The following is a 6797-nucleotide window of genomic DNA, read 5'->3' on the forward strand; positions in this document are numbered from 1 at the left end:
TTTGAGCTCACTCTGTTTTTCTAGTGTGGGCATTCACTGCTATAAATTTCTCTGGTAGAACTGCTTTCATTGTGTCCTATAGATTCCTGTGTGTTGTATAGGCATTATCACTAAATTGTAAAAACTGTGTAATTTCTTCTGTGACCCATTGGTTGTTCAGGAGAGTGTTGTTCAATTTCCAAGTGTTTGTGAAGTTCTTGCGGTTTCATATGCTATTGATCTCAAGTTTAATTGCACTATGGTCTGATAATATACATGGGATAACTGAAACTCCTTTGCATTTACTTAAACATGTTCTATGAGCTAGTATGTGGTCTGTTTTGGAGAATGACCTGTGTGCAGCGGAAGAGAATGTATATTCTGATTTTGTGGGGTGGAACACTCTGCAGATGTCCATTAAGTCCATTCATTCAAAAGCTTGGTTCTAGTATTTTGTTGCTGATTTTTTGTCTAGATGATCTATTTGTGACAATAGGGTATTGAGGTCCCCCACTACAATTGTATTAGTGTATATTTGGCTTTTCATGTCCCTTATTAGTTGTTTTGTATGGTTGGAGGAATTAGTATTTGCTGCATATATATTTGTGACTGTCATCTCTTCCTCTTGGATTATTCCCTTTACAAGGATGTAGTGACCTTATTTGTCTCTCTTAATTAGTCTTGGTTTGAAATTTGCTTTGAGTTCAAAGAAGACAGCTACCCCTGCTTTTCTCTGGGGTCCTGTCACATGGAGTACTGTTTTCCATCCTTTTATTTTCAGTCTATGAGTTTCTTTTTGAACTAGGTGTGTTTCTTGTATACAGTATATTGTTGGATTTTGCTTCTTACTCCATTCTGCCAGTCTATTTCTTTTGATTGGTGAACTGGGCCCATTAACCTTGATGGATACAACTGATATGTATTGACTTATCTTCATCATGTTATTTTCCTGTTGTTCTTTTTAATTTTTCCCTCTCTCTCTCTCTCTCTCTCTCTCTCTCTAATTTCTTGCCTTGCCTCCTGGATTTGCTATGTTGGTCCTCATGAAATTGTGACCTTCATTGTCTTTTCCTAGGATATTATTTATAATTGTTTGAAGTGCTGGTTTTGTCTTCATGAAGATTCTCATGTGTTCTTTGTCATGGAAGTATCTTATTTCTCCATCAGTTTTGAGAGTGAGTTTTGCAGTATACATCAGTTTAGGTTGGAGGTTGTTTTCTTTTAGGGATTGAAATACTTCACTCCAGGCTCTCCTTAACTTGAGAGTTTGGGTTGAAAAGTCTGTTGTGATTTTGATGGACTTTCCTTTGTATGTGATTTGTTTCTTTTCTCTAACTGCTTATATATTATTTTGTCCTTCTGTTTAGTTTCTGGGATCTTGATTATTATATGACTAGGTATAGATTTTTTTGTGATCATTACTTGTATGTATGTCAAATTATTTTGCTCTTTTTGGGAAGTTTTCTGTCATTAATTCTGTGAACAGTTTTTTTTTACATCACTTGTACTTTCTTCTGCTCTTTCATGAATTCCTATCAGTCTTATATTATTCTTCTTTGCATCATCTAGGAGCTGTTGGATTGATTTCTCATGTTCCCTTACTTTTTTTAACAGATCCCTCTTTTCATGGTCACTGACCATCATCCTGTCTTCTATATCTGATATCCTGTCTTCAGATTGGCTCAGCCTGTTATGTATACTTTCAATAGAGTTTTTAATCTCTTGGATATCTGTTTGAATCTGTTTCATGGATTCCATTTCTTTGCTATTTTGGGCACTCATGGCTTCTGTTAAGGTCCTGAGCTCATATATTTTTTTGAGTCTCTAAGACTCTTTCACTGCGCTCACCATCACTGTAGTTAACAGGGAAATTCTTTCTGTTTTGAATTTTTCTAGAGCCTCCTTCATCTGTTTTGTTACTTCCTGTGCTATCAGTTCAGGATGTCCACATGGTTGAGTATCAGGCTTTTCCACCTCATTTTTTTCAGAATTTGCCTTTGATGAACAGACAGCCTTTGTTTGGGCTTGTGCCTTGCTTGAATATCTTCTCATTTCTATTTTTGTAGTTGGTACTGTCCTTGTTTAATTTCTGGGTTAATACTTCACTCTTCCTGTTATAGCTTGCCTTTAGGTTTTGAGTCTCTAATGACTCTGAGGCAATCTCCTTTTCATTATACCAGGTAGAACAATTGATTAAATCAATCACAGCACCTTAGCCCATGTAATACAATCAACAACAGAACAGCATTAAGCACAGCTTAGACAAATGACAGTTTGTGGTAGTTATTAATCTATCCTCTTTAACTGTATGAATTAAATAAAAATCAAGGCTAGAGCTCAGAACAATGGCCTTTATGACTCCCTGTACCTCTATGCTACAAATACAGGTACCAGCCTAGACAAGAGGTCAGGGGTGTGTGTGGGGAAGGGGGCTGCCCCTCTCACTGTTCCTCTGCCAAGGACTGCAGGGGTGGGGCTGTGGACCCAGGAAAGCTCCATGCACTGTGCCTCTCTTCAAAAAAACTTTTTTAAAAGACTAGTGTATAGCTGACTGGGATCAATCCCCAGTGCAGGAAAACCAAATACTTAATAGTAACATTGAAAGAAAATATTGGTAGATTTTTAACTTTGTATGGATGGAAGTAAAGGAATAAACCCTTAAAAATTATTTATATTTACAGAAAATGTGAAAGTTTCTATACATCTCCAATCACAATATTCAAAGTAAAAAGGCAGAGAATAAGCAGGTGGTAGGTGTGTGTGTGTGTGTGTGTGTGTGTGTGTGTGTGTGTGACACAATGCTAATATTGTTAATTATAAAAACCTGCTGTAAGAAGTTTCATGAGGGAATGTTCAAGTCCATGAAGAAAAATACGCCCCCTCCCTACAAAAATCACAAACAGGCTCTTTATTTTGGAAGATGAAATAAAATTAGCCTTTAAACATTTAGAAAATATTGATCTTAATTTGTAATCAAGTGAAAATTTAAGAAGTAGTCATGTTTTATTGGACTGTATAGTTATCATAATCTCTATCAATGTGTTCCTTTGTTTCTCAAGGTTGGAATACAGTCCAAGGGTTGGGCCTTAGCTGGTGTGTTTGTACTTATGACAGTGCCAGTATTGCGGTGGGGAATCTTGCAACATGTAGTGCATTATACACAGCCAGAACTGCAAAAGTCAATTATCAGGTCAATCTTCTATTTTGATTCTACTAATGTTGTGTTGGCTTCTATTGTAAATATAACATAAAGTAATTTACATTTATTCTTTGCTTTCCAAATAGAATCCCTTGGATGGTTCCCATATATAGTTTGGATAGTGTAAGTATGTTTTGTTTTATTTCATGAACAGAATTTGTTCATATTAACAATGCTTATAAGAGAATACTTAAGGTCATGGAAGTATATCTACAATGAGGAGTTTAGTAAGAAAACAAAAAGGTTCACTTATTTTTAATGTTGATAAGAAGGTGTAAAGTATGATAATAGAAAATAAAACTGCAGATACATTGAATTTTCAAAATTCTATAACTCTCAGCTTAATTTTTTAAAATTTCAGATTAGTAGCTCTTAGTCCTTTAAAGAATGTAATATATTAAATTGCAGTTGTACTGTGATGCTCAACCTCTGCTGATGTTCAACTTCTTGATGTAAAATAGGTAGTGTTGGCATGTAACCTACATGCTCCCTTCCAAGTACATTCATGCTCTCTGCACATCGAGTCCTCTCTAGAGGACCTGTAACACCTGACCCAGTGCAAATGCTGTGTATGTAGTTGTTATCACTGAGGGAATGGTGAGCCCAAAGATTGCTACATGTTCAGTACAGATGGAGGGTTTTTCATTTTTTGTTACAAATATCTTCTGTTTGAACCAAATGAATTTTGTAAAATTTGCCCAAAGGACATGACTGTGGCTCTAATTTGATTAGATATGAAGAAAATGGCTGTAACAGCATTTTCTATGCTCATATCAAGAAGATTTTCAAGTTAATTTTGAGAACTCAATTTAGCTTCTCTCATGTTCATTATTTATCCCAAACATTTGTTTTTTATTTATCTATGTGTAAGATGTTTATTACTCTCTAAAATTATTTTCCAAGGGGTGGGGATGTGGCTCAGTGATAAAGCATGTGCCTAGCATTTGATTCCAGCACCACAGACACACTTCATTTCACAGGTAATCTGGTAGCCATTAGAATGATAAATTGTTATTGAGTGTTTAATATAAATATGTGACAAGACACCTCAAGTTTTAAATTAGCTTATTTTCATACCATAAATTGTATCTAAGATGCAACTATGTTAAATTTCTGTGCTTTTTGATAGTGGGTAGCTCTGATAAAACCCAGCGCTGCCATATATTTGAATACTTTCCGAGAGTGCTGTGAAGCATATGTTATCTATAATTTCATGATCATCCTGAACAACTACCTAACTAGTCAATATCCAGATGTGATAGCAGTCCTTGAATCAAAAGAACAACAAAAACATATCCTTCCTTTTTGCTGTTTTCCACCATGGGAGATGGGCGAGTAAGTATGATTGATTTTAATTCTTTTCTGTTTAGTTTTATTTAAGCAGTTCTTAGGTATCATTCAGTTTATGGCAAGGCAGTGTATTAAGTACCATGAGCAAGGCAAATGAAATAAGACTGAGCCCCTGCCTGGTGAAGTTCATAGTTTGAAGAGGAACGAAATACATTTTTATAACCCACATATCATGTTTTTTATATTGTTCACCCAAACATAAAAGCTCTACAATGCACTGCAGAAGAAAACCTTAGACATATGTAACAGATATCCTTTTACAATTGGGGCTCAAGATCGGCAGATGTTATGCATGTTCACACACTAGTTAGAAGACTTGGGGAGAAAATAATCTAGGTAGAAAAGCAGCAGATGACATGAAACAGGAGTAACAAATAGCAATGTTTATTCTAGTAACATATTTAGTTTTCCCTGTTACATGTTCATGCTGATAGTAAAGAAAAATTAAGCCTGAGTTATTTAAACCTTTTATTTTGAAATGTAAATTGAGGATAAGATTGCATTTATAACACAAAGGAACCATCAGATATGTTTCAGCTAGGAAATATTTGAAAACAGCATTTAAGAAAGATTAATTTTGCAGCACTATAAAAATACACTGGAGAGTTGATGACACAAGATGTGGGGAAATACATTAGGATGTTATCATAACTCATTTGTGAAATAAACTGAACAAAGGAATGAAATTGGAATAGAAACGAAAGACAGTGACCACTGATAGATGGGGAATGGGGGAAGTTGTAGGCTAAGGAAGATGAACGATGTAGAGGTGTAGTATGAAGTTAGACATAAATGTGGGTAGGGCTGCATTGCTTCCTCCTTGGTATAGAACCATTTGGACATCATTCTTCATATTGCCTGTTCTCATCCTTTCAAATGAGAAGAAATTATGAAATTACTTGGCTTTTTAACAATAATAAGCTGCTAATGTGTTCATTCAACAGAAATCTACTGATGCCCTAATATGTGCCAGTATATAGGCATAGCGTAACACACAAAACAGACAGGGAACTTACAGTTTGATTAGGAGGGTTAGAAGTTAATAAATGCATAAATAGCTACATATTTCAAGAAGTGCCATGAAAGAAAGAGAGCAAGAGAGCATGAGAGAACAAAGTAAGGATGAATTCTATAGATTTGGAATCAGAAGGTGATACTCTGCTGGCAGTACTGTGCTCAGTTCCAAATACAACAAGGGCACGTGGGGATTTGCAGTTCAAAAAGTAGATTGAAGGGTCAGTAGATATAAAATGACTAAAAGGAGACATGAAAAAAGGAATCTTGCTGAATTGACTAACAGGATTCTTGGTGTAAAAGCCAACAGGATTTTTGGCATAGACATCCAGAGAGAGGGTGACAGACTTGATTTGTGCAGGGGCGCCCGTGTCAAGGGGAGGGGGAGTGACTCAGGATTCTCGGTGTAGATCGGCTTTAAGCAGAAGAGCGAAGGAGATGTCCTCAAGAACAGGACTCATTTGTAAGCGCAAGGACCTGAGTTCAATCCCAAGTACCAAAAAAATAAAAAAAAAAAGAAGAAGGCTCGAAAGAACTTGTGTTAAGTGTGGCCGTTAAAAACCCATCAAAAGAGAAACCATTATAGGATGATATAAAAAGAACTGGTGTCCAGAGTTCATTTTCAATAATTAATTATGTGTTTTGTCTGGACTAAATTGGAAGCAGGCAAAGATATGTAAACTGGGAGAAATAAGAAATTGCAGCAGCCTAGCATATAGGATGGTGGTGGTGAAAACCTGGCTTTGATCAGATCTGTAAAATCTGAAAATTTAAAAAGCTCTAGCTGCCTCTCCAGACTCGCTCTTAATTGGCTGGGGGTCAACTAAAACCCCAAATCTTTTATAAATAATTCTGGTCAAAATTCTCATATTCTGTGCCTGGGCACGTGATTTGTTCCTAACTACATGTTACTTGCATTCTTGTTGAATCTCTGTGGCTTGGATTCATTTTTAACTGAGCCTTTTGAATTTTGACAGCTAATTTAATTATTTGACACAGCGGTGTACCCATAATATAACAGGGGTTTTCTTGCATTTGAAAAAGCATTAAATTTTTACCAAAATTATACAATGTGGGGGTGTGGTTTTAGTAGTAATAAAATTTCATTCTGCTGTGGATCAATACATTCTTAGGTTAGTCATCTCCCTCTAATAGATAACTAGTATTTTATATTTGGTAATTAATCAGGCACTGCTGCTCAGGATAATTCATTACAATGTTTTAGTTTTAAAATCCAAGCACTATGGAATATTTG

At 35.7% G+C, this 6797-nt stretch overlaps 1 long non-coding RNA gene across 3 annotated transcripts in view; it reads left to right on the top strand.

Moving 5' to 3' along the window:
- Positions 1-6727, top strand: part of LOC104873287 — a 15635-nt gene extending 8908 nt beyond the window's left edge. For all 3 annotated transcript variants that reach the window (XR_783423.3, XR_783424.3, XR_783422.3), the window contains 2 exons: positions 3265-3301; positions 4308-6727. This is a non-coding gene — a long non-coding RNA (uncharacterized LOC104873287). The remainder of the gene's footprint in view (positions 1-3264; positions 3302-4307) is intronic.
- The last annotated feature ends 70 nt before the right edge of the window (positions 6728-6797 follow it).

The sequence above is a fragment of the Fukomys damarensis genome, unplaced genomic scaffold, assembly GCF_012274545.1.
Source record: "Fukomys damarensis isolate Sample0158 unplaced genomic scaffold, DMR_v1.0_HiC HiC_scaffold_38, whole genome shotgun sequence".
Classification (NCBI taxonomy): domain Eukaryota; kingdom Metazoa; phylum Chordata; class Mammalia; order Rodentia; family Bathyergidae; genus Fukomys; species Fukomys damarensis.